The sequence below is a fragment of the Carica papaya genome, chromosome 2 (assembly GCF_054855325.1).
Source record: "Carica papaya isolate Zhongbai chromosome 2, ASM5485532v1, whole genome shotgun sequence".
Taxonomy (NCBI): Eukaryota; Viridiplantae; Streptophyta; class Magnoliopsida; order Brassicales; family Caricaceae; genus Carica; species Carica papaya.
Window position 1 is genome coordinate 11,795,211 of NC_142310.1, and position 17,115 is coordinate 11,812,325.

Here is a 17,115-nt window from a genome sequence, read left to right on the forward strand (position 1 = left end):
TCCGACACTGTCATATTACCCTGGACCAATTGAGCAAATTCCATTTTCTTTAAATGTTGGATGTGTTTAGGGAGATACTCCGCATGGAAGGCCGCTAGGAACTGCTCCCAAGTAACTGGTACAGGCAGGGTGGCCCGCTTGAGCTCCCACCAGCGTACTGCTTCCCCTACCAGCATGTAGGAGGCAATGGCAGCCCTCTGCTCAGGAACTACTCCCAAGGTCTCAAAAGCTCTCTCAGTCTTTGCCAGTCAGTATTGGGCCTCTTCGAACGAGGATCCCCCTGAAAAAGTAGAAGGTTTCAGTCTCCTGTACCTCTCTATGAAGCCGGGGTCGATCAAGGAGGGAGCGGGGTCCCGAGGTGGAGGGACTAGGGCCGGCTGAGGGTGGACTGGGGGACCCTGTGGTAGCGCCTGCTGATGTGGTGGGGGCACTGGAATGTGCTGTGGCGGCACCTGTTGGTACTGTGGCTGTGGTACCGGATCGTACCGCGGCTGTGGTGCCGGGTGGTATCGTGGAGGAACAGGCTCCTACCGGGGTGGCTCGAGATCAGCCTGCTGTAGCGGGGGCTCGACCTGTGCTAGCGGAGGAGGTCCCGGTAACTCCCTTCTCTCCTCTTGCCTTCGCTGGGCAGCTGCGAGAGCCTCCACCATCTCGAATAGTCTATCTAAATCCTCCCGAATTGAATTATCTAGGGCCGCTCGGTTTAGTGGGGGCCTTCCTCTCCTCATTCCTGTGTACCTGCATTCACAAGGAATGATTGAGTAACAATATATCGGTGAGTATTTCTCTAAGGCACATTAGTGTAAGGGATGGGTCCGAGGAAATACGGCTCTGATACCAACTGTAACAGCCCCGAAAATTTAAAATGGAATTTATATTCAAAAATATCAAATGCGGAAGCGAGGTCAAAATTTGAATAACATCCCTTACACTAAAACCGAAACGTGCTCACAAAATATAAAAGATTAAACTACCAAAAGGAGAAACTTGAAAGTAAAAACTACGAATGTGACTATGGAGTCTTTAGGCGCCCCCTTCGTCCTCCTCCTGCGGAATCAGCTCGGGAACGATGTCCTCTTGATCTGAAATGCTTAAATAAGGAATGAGCTACACTAGCCCAGTAAAGACATCACGATATCTCACCGTCACGGAGGTAAAGGTGGGTAGAAAACACAAAAAGACCAATGGAGCATAATTTACAACAAATCCTTTTATCGATAAATAAACCTTTACCATTTACTTACCTCGGTGAAATTCATAAAACAATATACGAAAGCAATAACATCATCATCATCATGGAAACATATATATGAATTGTATAACATAATACCTATCACACTTTTCGTAATTCAATCGTTACACAACATATTTTCCTAATTCGCCAGCCCACTAGTATCCATGGGGATCCATAGGGGTCCCGCTACCCATTAATCCTTAACACTTGAAATCAAATTCCAGGGCCGTCCCCATACCCCGTCCGGTATGGGCGCCAAACCATAGACCTCATTACCCTGTCCGGTATGAGGGTGAAACGGGCCGTCCCCATACCCCGTCCAGTATGGGCGCCAAAACACATAAGATCTCCATACCCCGTCCGGTATGGGAGACCACAATCCCGGTAGGGTTCCCTACGGACCCGGTCCGTCCACCATCTCCCAGGATATCTAGTCAGGCTAACCACATTATACCATTATCCATTTACATAATTGTTCATTCTCTTTTTCCTCAGTCAACATCATTAATCCACATACAAGCAAGCAAACAGTAATTTATGCTAAACAGACAACATACAGCATCAATATCCCGGTCATTTAATCCATAATCAATAAAACAGTAAAACATGCACACGAAACTATAAAATGAAAACATCGAACCTCATGCTACATTTAAAACTGTAAAACAGGCCAAATAACAGTTAACCGACAAATACACTAGACTTGGGCTCCATTAGCGACCTTAAGCAATTTCACACATTCGTTGATTCCTGAAATACCGTTTTATCATTTATTGAACTTTAAAACCGTGATAGGAAATAAGGTGAGGGGTCCTTACTCGTTTCGGGGTCCGAACACGGCTTCACAGTGCGCTTGCAAGCTGTCCCAAATTTTTCCTGAATTTTCCTCGGAGAACTAAAACGCACTACTGGTACCTGCACGTGTTCCAAAAAAATCCCAAATTCGGCCCAAGGCCCCTTTCGGCCCTAATCGCAACTCCGGCACGGCGGCTCCACCGTGCTTCGGCGACAGCGCCGCCGCTGGTGGCGCCGATTCGCCTCGGGTTGGCTTTTTTCGGCCGAATTCGGCCACACTCGCATCGGTCCCTGCGAGAAAACAACCCTAGGGCCCTCGGAGGGCCAAAAAATCACGGAAAAATGGAGCTTACCGGCGGCGGCGCTCTCGGGTGCAGCAGTGCTCTCGGGTGCGGCAGCTCTCCGGCGAGGTTCGTGTTTTGGTGATTCGGCTCCGGTCAACCTGTAGAGAAAAGAGTGGTGATCACGGTGATATAAAAATTGCATCAAACGGAGGCCGGGAAGGGCCTTATCGGAGGCAAAAACTGAGAAGGGCGCGGCGGCGCCGCTGGGCTTCGGCCGTGCATTCCAGCCGTTTGGCCAGGATTTTGGCTCCGATTTGGCCACAGGAGGAATCAGCGTGGAAAAACGAGTCGGGGGTACGAAATTTACCTCGATCGGCGGTCGAAAGTTCCTCCGGTGCGGCGGCGGGTGGCGGCGGCCGGCTTCTGGTTCGTCTTCTCCGGCGAGCGGCAGGCGGCTAGGGTTTGTGGTCTGGTGTGGGGGTTCTATTTATAACCCCTTGCCTTTTGATCTCAGCCGTCCATTTTGTTTTAATTTGGGCCGTCCTTTTTTGATTGAATCTGGACTGTCCGTGCGTTTAAATCTGGACCGTCCGATCGCACGCTTGATCTGGGCCGTCCGATCGCGCCCACGTGGATTGCCAACGTGGCCCTTTTTGGAACGACGTGGTTTTGCTACGTGGCAGGTCCTGGTTGGCCGGGACTGCTGACCGGGCCTGCTGACGTGGCTGCCGACGTGGCTTTTTTTTTTTTTTTTCTCCTCCTCGGTCCGGGCGCTACACAGGATATCTAGTTAGGCTGTCGACATCATCCATTTGTCAATTCACATACCTTTTTCTATTTTTCTCGGTCTCAATTATCCAATCAAACATAAACACGTAAACCAGTAATGAACACCAAACAAGACAACAACGGGTTTCCAATAATTTAAACCATAATAAACGAAACCGTGATTCATGCATAGGAAACCATAAAATAAATACATCAGATACCATACTACCTTTTAAACTGTAAAATAGATCAAACAACAACTGACTGAAAAATACATCAGATTCGGGATCCATGAGCAACCTTAATTAATTAAACACAACTCATGAAATACCGTTTTATCATTTATTGAGCTTTAATACCGTGATAGAAAATAGGGTGAGAAATCCTTACTAGTTTTGGGGTCTGAAATCGGGTTCTCACTGCGCCTACGGGCTGTCCCTAAATTCCCAGAATTTTTTCTAGGAAACTGAAACACACTTCCGGTACCTGCACGTATCCTAAAAAACCCCAAATCAGACCCAGGGCCCTTTTCGGCCAATATTGAAATTCCAGCACGGCGGCTCCGCCGTGCTCCGGCGACGGCACCGCCACCGCAACGGCGCTCTGCCTCGGGTTGGCCGTTTTCGCCCGTTTTTTGCCAAACTTGCTTTGGTTCCTGCGATAAAACAACCCTAGGGCCCTCGATGAGCCAAAAAATCACGAAAAACTGAGACTTACCAACGACGGAGCTCTCGGGTGCGGCGGCTTCTCCGGTGTGAGTCGTGATTTGATGTTTTGCTCTGGTCAACCTGTAGAGAAAATGACAGTGATCACAATGGTGTAAAAATTGTATCGAACGAGAACCGGGAAGGGCTCATCGGAAGCAAAAATTGAGAGAAGCCAGGCGGCACCGCTGGACTTCGGTAGTGTTTTCTAGTTGATTGGCTAGTGGTTGGCTCCAATTTGGCCATAGGCAAATTCAACATTGAAAAACGAGCCAAGGAGAGAAAATTTACCTCGTTTGACAGTCGAAAAATCCTCCGGTGCAGCGGTAGATGGCAGCGGCCGACTCCTCCGGTGACTGGTTCTTCTTCTTTGGCGAGGGTACTGGCGACTTGGGTTTGGGGTTGGGTGTGGGTGAGGTTATTTATAACCTTCCCCTTTTATTCTCAACCGTCCATCATGATTTAATCTGGGTCGTCCAATCGCGATTAAAATAGAAATAAATCTGCGTCGTCCATCGCGATGCGATCTGGACCGTCCGTGCGTGATTCAATCTTGGCCGACCGCACACGTGAGATCTGGGCCGTTCGTGCGCGTGAGATCTGGGCCATCTGCACACGTGAGATTTGGACCGTTCGATCGCATGCACGCGGATCACCCTCGTGGCTCCGTCCCGCGTGGCCTTCCGCGTCAGCGTCCTTGTCACGCGGCATGTTCTGGTTGGCCGGGGCTGCTGACTGGACTGTTGACGTGGCACGATTTTTTTAAATTATTTTTTGACCCCCGATTTTCGATTTTCTTTTCAAAAACACTCACAGAATCTAAATTTTCACGCCTTTTTTTCAAAATTAATTTCAATTAAATCCCAAAAATAATTTTATCCTATTTATTATTATTATTATTTTTATTTCTATTAAATTAAATTAAATTAAATTAAAAGCTTATAAATTAAATATTAAAATAGAATAAAATTAAACAAAAATTCTAATAGAAATTAAAATAAATTAAATAATAAAAATACAAATTTTGGGTGTTACAACTCTCCCCCCTTAAAGAAATTTGGTCCCTAAAATTTACCTCTTACTCTTGGTCAAACAAATGGGGATACTGGGCTCTAAAATCTGATTCTAGCTCCCAGGTAGCTTCCCTTGGCGAGTGGTTCTGCCACACTACCTTTACAAATGATATTTTTCGGTTGCGGAGTGTTCTGCTCTTTCGGTCCGTGATACCGACTGGGACTTCCTCATAAGATAAGTTCCCTTGGAGTGGGAGCGGTTCATGAGCCAAGACATGAGAGGGGTCCGGGTTGTACTTACGTAGCATGGATACATGGAACACATTGTGAACCTTGGAGAGCTCTGGAGGCAGTGCTAGTATGTAGGCAACAGTACCAATCCTGTCTAAGATTTCAAAAGGTCCAATAAATCGGGGGTTCAGTTTTTTCCTCATACCGAACCTACTAATTCCCTTGAAAGGAGTGACCTTAAGGAACACCTGGTCGTCTTTCTCAAACGCTAGATCTCTCCTTCGGGTGTCCGCATAACTCTTCTGCCTGCTCTGAGCCGTCTGAATGTTCTTTCTGATTTTAACTATTTTAGATGTGGTCTCCTCTACCAACTCCGGGCTAAACAATCTTCTATCGCCCACTTCTTCCCAATAAATCAGTGATCTGCATGGGCGCCCATATAACGCCTCATATGGAGCCATGCCGATGCTTGCTTGGTAGCTGTTGTTGTAGGCTAACTCTATAAGGGGTAGATGGTCGTCCCAATGGCCCCTAGAGTCAAGGACACATGCTCGGAACATATCCTCAAGTGTACGAATTTTCCTTTCTGATTGTCCATCAGTCTGAGGATGGAAGGCAGTACTGAGAGACAACTTTGTTCCCATGGCTTGCTGAAAGCTACTCCAAAATCGAGAAGTGAACCTAAGGTCCCTGTCGGATGCCACTGTCACTGGAACTCCGTGCAATCTGACTATTTCCCCAATATACATTCTTGCCAACTTGTCCAAGGGGTCGGTCATCCTGATGGCTAAGAAGTGGGAAGATTTGGTAAGCTGATCAACGATTACCCAGATGGCGTCATGTCCTAGACGTGCCTTGGGTAATCCCATTACGAAGTCCATAGTGATGTGTTCCCACTTCCACTCCAGAATCGGTAAAGGCTGAAGTAGCCCACCTAGGCGCTAATGCTCTGCCTTGACCTGTTGACATACCAAGCATATAGATACAAAGTCGGCTATGTCTCTCTTCATCCCATTCCACCAAAACCGGGGTCACATGCTTTAGTACATTTTGGTGCTTGTGAGATGCATGACAAACTTTGAGCTATGGGACTCTGTCATGATGTCTCTCTTTAACTCACTGTCGTCTGGGACACACACCCTATCTTGGAAACGGAGTAACCCATCGGCAGAGATTCAGAATTCTGAGCTCACTCCCTGTTCTGCATCCTTCTTGCGGGCTACCAGAGCGGGGTCGACTGACTGGGCTTCCCTTATTCTCTAGATTAACTCAGGCTGGACTCTCAGGTGGCCCAAACATGTGACTCTCCTCAAGTCCTGAAGTCGAACCTGTTGCGTGGCCCCAATTTGCCTGCATTCTGAAACCATCAAATGGACTAAGATACCTGCACTTTTCCTTATGAGAGCGTCGGCTACTACATTGCCCTTACCCGGATGGTATAAGATATCACAATCATAGTCTTTAAAGCGTTCCATCCACCTTCTCTGACGCATGTTGAGATCCTTCTGAGTGAATATGTATTTCAAACTCTTATGATCGGTATAGATCCGAAAGGTCTCTCCATATAAGTAGTAGCGCCAGGTTTTCAAGGCGTGTATGATTGCGGTAAGCTCCAAGTCATGGGTGGGATAATTCTTCTCATGATTCTTTAACTGTCTGGACCCATATGCTATGACCTTCCCATGCTGCATCAGGACACAACCCAGGCCTAGATAGGAGGTATCACTATAAACTGTATATCCCCCCGATCCACTCGGTAAAGCCAGTACGGGTGCAGTAGTCAGCCGCTTCTTTAATTCTGAAAAACTTCTTTCGCATTCCTCATTCCACTCAAACTTGGCATTCTTCTTTGTGAGTCGGGTTAGAGGAGCTGCTAAGCTGGAGAATCCTTCAACGAACCTGGGGTATTAACCTGCCATCCTAGGAAGCTCCGGATTTCCTTAACTGATGTCAACTTCTCCCAGCCAAGTATCGTTTTAACCTTTTTGGAATTCACTAATACTCATTCCTTCGATATGATGTGTCCTAGAAAGGTGGTCTGCTCAAGCCAGAATCCACACTTACTCAACTTTGCATATAACTTCTTTTTTTTGAGGACCTGCAAAACTTGGGCAAGATGGTGAGCATGTTCTTCTCTGCTTTTTGAGTAGACTAAGATATCATCGATGAACACGATAACAAATTGATCCAAGAACTCTCTGAAGACCTTGTTCATCAGATCCATAAAGATTGTTGAGGCGTTGGTTAGCCCAAATGGCATGACCAGGAACTCATAGTGTCCGTACCTGGTTCGAAAGGCCGTCTTGAGGATGTCTTCTGTTCTTATCTTCACCTTATGGTAACTTGATCGCAGGTCTATTTTAGAGAAGACCTGTGCACCTTGCAGCTGATCGAAGATGTCATCAATCCTGGGAAGGGGATATTTGTTCTTAATTGTAACCTTATTCAATCCTCTGTAATCAATACATAGTCTCAATGTTCTATCTCCCTTCCTGGAAAAAGTGACTCCGGCACCCCAAGGAGACACATTGTGTCTAATAAAACCATTGTCTTGCAATTCAGTGATCTGTTTGCTCAGCTTTTCCATCTCAATACGGCTTATGCGGTAAGGAGCAACCGAAATGGGCTGAGTGCCTGACTGTAGGTCTATAATGAACTTGACTTCCTTATCCACTGGCAGTCTGGGTAGTTCGTCTGGAAACACATCTGGAAAGTCTCAGACTACTGGAATCTCTTGGATACAAATTTCCTTCTTGGGCTTGCCTAGTTAGAGAAAACAGCAAAATTAAGGTACTAGAAAATTAAGAAAACTTGCCATCAAGGAATAAGTACTAAATAATTTTATTAATTTGTAAATGGCTCCCCATTTGGAGGATTAAATACAACATTCTTATTAAAGTAATCTATGGTGACGTGATACGCCGCTAGCCAATCCATTCCTAAGATTACATCAAAATCCCCTATGTCTAACCCTATCAGGTCTACACTTAGTTTTCTATTTGCTATCTCTACGGCACAAGCCCTGTAGACAACTTCCCCTAATAGTATTTTACCCCCAGCAGTAGACACAAACAATATTGAATCAAGTTTATCAGGTGATACATTAAGTTTGGATGCAAAAATATATGAAATAAATGAATGCGATGCACCAGTGTCAAATAAAATATGAGCAATATGGTCACAGATAGTGTACATACCTTGTACCACGTCCGGGTCGGCTTCAGCATCCTACTGGGTGAGGTTGTAAATCTTGCCCTGAAAAAGAGGTCTTCCTTGGTTCTAGTTCCTCAGGCACTCTCTCGCATAGTGCTGGGCACTACCACATATGCGACAGGTGTTGTTGAGGTGGTAGCATGGTCGGTCCCCGTGATCCCTGCCACAGTGCTGGCAAATCTTTCCACGTGCTGCCCTTGGAGCCTGAGGAGGGGCCTGGATCACTGGTCTGGGCCTCTTATTTGGTTGGACCGGTGTAGTAGGTGTTGGTCTGCAGGGTGGAGCTGAGGGTCGATGACTCCCTGCTGACTGAGGACAGGTATTAAAACTCCTCTACATAATCTACGCCTTTGCTAGAATGGCTGAGTATGTCTTGAGCTCCAGTACCAATAAGTGTTGCTTGATCTCTGGGCGGAGGCCCCACTAAAATCTCCTAGCCTTCCTGCCCTCATCCATCAATGTCTCCAGGGAGTATCGGCCCAGCTCTAGGAACTTACTAGCATATTCCGATACCGTCATGTTTTCCTGGACCAGCTGAACAAACTCCATCTCCTTTAGGTGTCGGATGTGCTCAGGGAGATACTCCGCATGGAAGGCCGCTAAGAATTGCTCCCAAGTGGCTGGTGTAGGCAGGGTGGTCTACTTGAGCTCCCACCAGCGACTTGCTTCCCCTACCAGCATGTAGGAAGTAAGGGCAGCTCTCTACTCAGGAACCACTCCCAAGGTCTTGAAAGCTCTCTCAGTCTCTGCCAACCAGTACTGGGCATCTTCGAAAGAGGATCCCCCTGCAAAAGTGGAAGGGTTCAGTCTCCTGTACCACTCTATGTAGCCTGGGTCGATCAAGGAAGGAGATGGGTCCCGTGGAAGAGGGACTAGGCCCGGCTGGGGATAGACTGGGGGGCCATGTGGGGGCACCTGATGATATAGTGGGGGCACCGGATTGTACTGTGGCGGTGCCGGGCAGTACGGTGGTTGGGGCACCAGTTCACACTGCGGCAGTGGTGCCGGGTGTTACTGTGGTGGAGCAGGCTCGTGCTGGGGTGGCTCGGGATCTGCTTGCTGTAGCGGTGGCTCAACCTGTGGTAGTGGGGGAGGTTCGGGTAACTCCCTTCTCTCTTCTTGACCTTACTGGGCGGCCATGATCTTTTCCAGCATCTCAAATATTCTGTCCATATCTTCCCGAAGCGAATCATTCCGGGATGCTCGGTTTAGTGGGGGTCTTCCTCTCCTCATTTCTCTGCACATGCATTTCACAAAGAAGAGTTGAGTAATGATTTATCGGTGGGTATTTCTCTAAGCGTTATTGTGTAAGGGGTGAGTCCAAGGAACGCAGCTCTGATACCAACTGTAACAGCCCCAGAAATTTAAAAGAAAATGTATGTATTAAAAATTTTAAGTACGAAAGCGAAATAAAAATTCTGATTAACATCCCTTACACAATAACCAAAAACGTATTTAACGTGTGAAAGAATAAACTAAGTAAGGTAAATACTAGTAATGAATGCTATAAATAAAACTATGAAATCCTTAGGCGTCTACTCGCCGTCTTCCTGCGGGACGGGCTCGGGAACCAAATCTTCTTGATCTGAAATGGTTAAATAAGGAATGAGCTACACTAGCCCAGTAAAGACATCACACTATCTCACTGTCGCAGAAGTAAAGGTTGGTAGAAAATAAAAACAACCAATGGAGCATAATTCATGATAAATTCATTTATCAATAATAAAACCCTTTACTGTCCACTTACCTCGGTGAGTTTCATGAAAACAACATAAGAAAATAATAACATTATAATATCATGAAATCATACATGCTTTATAACATAACATATATCATACCTTTGCATTTCAATCATCAGACAACAGATTTTCCTTTTTTATCAGCCTACTAGTATCCATGGGGATCTATAGGGGTCATCGCTACACGTGAACCATTCACATTGATAACTTGATTCAGAGCCGTCCCCATACCCTGTCCGGTATGGGAGCCAAAAACTATAAACCTCAATACTCTGTCCGGTATGAGGGTGAAACGGGCCGTCCCCATACCCCGTCCAGTATGGGCGCCAAAACACATAAGGTCTCCATACCCCATCCGATATGAGAGACCACATTCTCGGTAGGGTTCCCTACTGACCCGGTCCGTCCACCATCTCCCAAGATATCTAGTTAGGCTGTCGACATCATCCATTTATCAATTCACATACTTTTTTCTATTTTTCTCGGTCTCAATTATCCAATCAAATATAAACACGTAAACTAATAATGAACACCAAACAAGACAACAACGGGTTCCCAAAAATTCAAACCATAATAAACAAAATCGTGATTCATGCATACGAAACCATAAAATAAATACATCAGATACCATGCTGCATTTTAAACTGTAAAATAGATCAAACAATAATTGACCGAAAAATACATCAGATTCGGGCTCCATTAGCAACCTTAATTAATTAAACACAACTCATGAAATACCGTTTTATCATTTATTGAGCTTTAATACCGTGATAGAAAAAAGGGTGAGAAATCCTTACTTGTTTAGGGGTCTGAAATTGGGTTCTCACTGCGCCTACAAGCTGTCCCTAAAATCCCTGAATTTTTCCTGGGAAACTGAAACACACTTCCGGTACCTGCACGTGTCCTAAAAAATCCCAAATTAGACCCAGGGCCCTTTTAAGCCAGTATCAGAATTTCGGCACGATGGCTCCGCCGTGCTTCGACGACGGCACTGCCGCCCGCGGCGGCGATCCGCCTCGGGTTGGCCATTTTCGGCCATTTTCAGCCGAATTCGGCCAAACTTGCATTGGTTCCTGCGATAAAACAACCCTAGGGCCCTCAGTTGGACAAAAAATCACGAAAAACCAAGACTTACCGGCGGCGGAGCTCTTGGGTGCGGCGGCTTCTCCGGTGCAAGTCGCGATTTGATGTTATGCTCCAGTCAACCCGTAGAGAAAATGACGGTGATCACAGTGGTGTAAAAATTGCATCGAACGGGAACCGGGAAGGGCCTCATCAGAGGCAAAACTCGAGGGAAGCCGCGGCAGTGCCGCTGGACTTCGGCGTTGTTTTACGGCCGATTGGCCGGTGGTTTGGCTCCAATTTGACCATAGGCAGATTTAGCATCGAAAAACGAGCCAAGGGGAGAAAATTTACCTCGTTTGGCGATCGAAAAATCCTCCGGTGCGGTGGCAGGTGGCGGCGGCCGACTCCTTCGGTGACTGGTTCTTCTTCTCCAGTGAGGGAACTGGCGGCTAGGAATTAGGGTTGGGTGTGGGTGAGGTTATTTATGACATTCCCCTTTTAATCTCAGCCGTCCATCACGATTTAATCTGGACCGTCTGATCGCGATTAAAATGGGAATAAATCTGGACCGTCCATTGTGATGCGATTTGGGCCGTTCGTGCGTAATTTAATCTGGGCCGTCCGCACGCGTGAGATCTAGGTCGTCCGTGCGTAGGAGATCTGGGCCGTCCGCACGTGTGAGATCTGGACCGTTCGATCGCATGCACGCAGATCACCCACGTGGCTCCATCCCGCGTGGCCTCCCGCATCAGTGTTCTTGCCACGCGGCGTGTTCTGGTTGGGCGGGGCTCCTGACTGGGCTGCTGACGTGGCACAACTTTTCTAAATTGCGTTTTGACCTCCGGTTTTCGATTTTCTTTTCAAAAACACCTCCATAATCCAAATTTTCACTCCTTTTTTCCAAAATCAATTTCAATTAAATCCCAAAAATAATTTTACCCTATTTTATTATTATTATTATTTTTATTTCTATTAAATTAAATTAAATTAAATTAAAACCTTATAAATTAAATATTAAAATAGAATAAAATTAAACAAAAATTCTCATAAAAATTAAAATAAATTGAATAATAAAAATACAAATTTTGGGTGTTACAAAATATGTAAACTTTGCTTTAATTTTTTTATATTAAATAATCAAAGGTTTAAGAATTAAATATGAATAAAATCAAATACATCATTATTTTTTTTTTTTAAAGTAAGATTTATAAGATAAAGTAAGGTGAATAAGAGATCCTTTATTCTACCATACTCATTCATTAAAACAAGTATTTAGTATGGATACGATAAGATAATATTAATCATGAAAAGAAGTGAATAAACACGAGGGTATTGCATTGCAAATGTAGCACCCGGACCGAGGAGGGGAAAAAAAAAAAAAAAAAAAAAACCACGTCGGCAGCCACGTCAGCAGGCCCGGTCAGCAGTCCCGGCCAACCGGGACCTGCCACGTGGCAAAACTACGTCATTCCAAAAAGGGCCACGTTGGCGATCCGCGTGGGCGCGATCGGACGGCCCAGATCAAACGTGCGATCGGACGGCCCAGATTTAAACGCACGGACGGCCCAGATTTAATAAAAAACGGACGGCCAGATTAAAACAAAATGGACGGCTGAGATCAAAAGGCAAGGGGTTATAAATAGAACCCCCACACCAGACCACAAACCCTAGCCGCCTGCCACTCGCCGGAGAAGACGAACCAGAAGCCGGCCGCTGCCACCCGCCGCCGCACCGGAGGAACTTCCGACCGCCGATCGAGGTTGACCGGAGCCAAATCACCAAAACACGAACCTTGCCGGAGAGCCGCCGCACCCGAGAGCGCCGCCGCCGGTAAGCTCCGTTTTTCCGTGATTTTTTGGCCCCCCGAGGGCCCTAGGGTTGTTTTCTCGCAGGGACCGATGCGAGTGTGGCCGAATTCGACCGGAAACGGCCGAAAACAGCCAACCCGAGGCGAATCGCCGCCGCCAGTGGCGGCGCCGTCGCCGGAGCACGGCGGAGCCGCCGTGCCGGAGTTGCGATTAAGGCCGAAAGGGGCCCTAGGCCTAATTTGGGATTTTTTTGGAATATGTGCAGGTACTAGTAGTGCGTTTCAGTTCTCCGAGGAAAATTCAGGGAAAATTAGGGACAGCCTGCAAGCGCACTGTGAAGCTGTGTTCGGACCCCGAAACGAGTAAGAACCCCTCACCTTATTTCCTATCACGGTTTTAAAGTTCAATAAATGATAAAACAATATTTCATGAATCAACGAATGTGTGAAATTGCTTAGGGTCGCTAATGGAGCCCGAGTCTAGTGTGTTTGTCGGTTAATTGTTATTTGGCCTGTTTTACAGTTTTAAACGTAGCATGAGGTTCGATGTTTTCATTTTATAGTTTCGTGTGCATGTTTTACTGTTTTATTGATTATGGATTAAATGACCGGGATATTGATGCTGTATGTTGTCTGCTTAGCATAAATTATCATTTTGCTTGCTTGTATGTGGATTAATGATGCTGACTAAGGAAAAAGAGAATGAACAATTATGTAAATGGATAATGGTATAATGTGGTCAGCCTGACTAGATATCCTAGGAGATGGTGGACGGACCGGGTCCGTAGGGAACCCTACCGGGAACGTGATCTCTCATACCGGACGGGGTATGGAGACCTTATGTGTTTTGGCGCCCATACCGGACGGGGTATGGGGACGTCTCGTTTCACCCTCATACTGGACGGGGTATTGAGGTTCATGGTTTTGGCACCCATACCGGACAGGGTATGGAGACGGCCCTGGAATCAGGTTATAAATGTTAATAGTTCACGTGTAGAGGGGACCCCCTATGGATCCCCAAGGATATAGTAGGCTGGTAAAAGAGGAAATCTGTTTCCTGATGATTGAAATGTAAAGGTGTTATATATGTTGTGTTATAAAGTGTATATGATTTTATGATATTGTAAGGTTATTATTTTCATATGTTGTTTTCATGGATCTCGCTGAGGTAAGTGGATAGTAAAGGATTTCATTATTGATAAAAGAATTTGTTATAAATTATGCTCCATTGGTCATTTTGTTTTATACCCACATTTACTCCCGTGGCGGTGAGATAGTGTGATGTCTTTACTAGGCTGGTGTAGATCATTCCTTATTTAACCATTTCAGATTAGGAAGATGTTGTTCCTGAGCCCGTTCCACAGGAAGACGGCGAAGGGGAGGCCTAAAGACTTTATAATTATATTTATAGTTTTTATTTCGAGTATCTCTCTTAGTTAGTTTGTTCCTTCATGTTTTGAGTACGTTTTGGTTATTGTGTAAGGGATGTTAATCAAAATTTTTTATTACGTTTCCGCATTTGACATTTTTAATACATATGTTTCATTTAAATTTTCGCGGCCGTTACAATTACAGTTTACGAAGAAGAGAAATATATGAAGAAATAAACCTAGAGATCAACAAAAATCTCAATCATGCATAAAAAATACAAAGCAAAAAAATGAGTGAAAGGAAAAGAGCAGTACAAAGTAGAATGAGGAAAAGTAAGACGTGTGTTTATCACTAAAGTATCTTAAGCTCGAGTACACTGATTGATTAGGGAATGAACAAGAAAAATAAAAATCCTACAGTAGACCAATGAGAATATATGCAAAGTAACACAATTTGTATCCAAGAAAATCTTAAGTATAACAGGAGGCAAATTGAACCAACTTTTTGAATTATAAAAACAATGTATGGCCGAGAAATAACGAAGTATAACAACTGACACCAATTAATTGCCTTATATTGAGAAGGTTGAGGGAGCAACTCCTCATGGGAATTAAGTGAGAGCTCCGAATCTAGGGGAAGATCGTGGCCAAGAAGCATGTATCTTCAAGTAACTGTAATGTATAATTACTTAAATTTGATGCATTTGAACAACTTCTCAAACCTGTGAAAATGTTTTGTACCATTTAAATCCTTTAATTTGAACTAAATTATAAAAAGGTTCTTGACCAATTAGATCTCGGTTGTGGATGGATCATGACCATTATGTTAGATTATAATATGTATATAATACGTCGTAAAAATTATAATATAATTTATTTGTGCTTAAAAATTATATTATAAATTAAAAAAATAAATATAAAATATATGTGACAGTAAATTTTTTAATTAAAATTATAAATATTTTATGCATATCTACACCGAAATTAATTTTTAATATTCAATTTTTTAATTAACTAAAAGAACGCACGGATAAAATAAATAATATATATGTTAAAAATTTTTCACACAAAAATTAACCATGAGGCTGATTTTTTTCGAACTTACCTCTCTTATCTTTTCAAACCCTATTCATATATATCGGTCTCATGAGTGGAGGAGTTCTTTTTAGACTCTCCATGTAGACGTAAAAATTTATTTGTACTCATCCATTTTTTTTATTTTTCTTTTATTTTTAAAACACAAATATTTACATATATATTAATCTCATATATATATATATATATATGTTTTTCTTTTTTAATTATTATTATTTAATAAAATAATTTTATAAATCAATTTAATTTTAAATTAAATTTTTTAATAATCTCAATTATTATAATTGTTACTAATATTATATTATTTCACTAATAATATAATAATCTAAATATATAAATATTAATTTTTTATTTTAAAAATAAAAAAATTTAATTATATTCTCGACATTAATAAAAATATAATAATATTCTATTTAGACAAAAATAAATTTATTTATTTAATTAAATTAAATTTTCAAATAACTAAAATAATTAATTTATTTAGTAGAAGTCAAAACATTTGTTAGTGTACGATCTCATAGGTTCAATACTAAATCGGTAGTAAATTGGTCAAACTAATTTATTAATTAAGGTTGGCGTCTAACAACACTTCTCAATGACCGTATAACATGAAATGTACAATTACTCTCAAAAATCTGTTAAAGAAATATTACAACTATGTAATATTACTCCAGGTTAACACTAGGATATGGTTTAACTGTTAAATCTCAATAGGTAACCAATTATATTTCATATTAATTATAATTGGCTAATAAATTGCCTAAAAAATTCTTTTCTTACTTTATTCAACTGTTTTGTCCAAAGTCTTAATTTAGTTATTATAATAAATAACAATATAGAATTTAAACTTATTATCAAAATTAACATATTCCTTCTTGATCAATCATTAATTTTACAAGTATTTAATCACACGTAATATTTTTTCGACTACAGTTTTATGACTATAGGTGTACAAAATCAAAATATAATAAATGACTTCTCAATTACATGATGATCTTAGATTTAAGAAAATTCTTATATATCATCAAAATAAGAGAATATTCTATTGACAGTTTAAGATAATATTAATCATTAGAAATTCTCAACTGAGTCGGTTCAATGATCATATCTTCATATGCATCATCTATATATGTAATTTAGTTAATGAGATATTCATCTTGATGTAAAACATATAAATTTAATTAAGAATTTTATTACATAAATTAAATGATAAGATAATAAATATGATAATAAAATACTAGTATCATATATTAAAATAAATTATCAAATAATAATGTATTCAATATATTACACGAATAATTAGATCGTGGGTATAACACTTATATCCCCAGTACATTATACCATTAATGAACAAATAATAATCTTATTTTGATTGACGAAAAATTAAAACTGAAGTAAAAAATTATAATACCTAATTTTAATTGGCTTAATTTTTATTTTTATTTTTAAATTTGAAAGTATTATTATTATTATTACTACTATTATTATTATTGTTTGTGTTGTTATTATGAGAGTTAATAAATAAATAAATGAGAGAAAATATTTATAAAAAAAAAAAAAAGGAAAGAAGAAAAAACAAGAAAAGAAAAGAAGAAAAATAAATGAGATTTTTTTGAGAAAAAGGATAAAAAAAAAAGAGAAGATTAAAAAAAAAAAAACGAAAAGAAGGGGGCCCAACACATTCTATTAAAGTCCAAACCTATTCTTATCCTTCAAACCCAAAGACCCAGCATAGTTGCCCATTTTAATGGTGGATCAAGCACGCGGACGTTAAGCTGCAAAGTAGGGTGATCACAC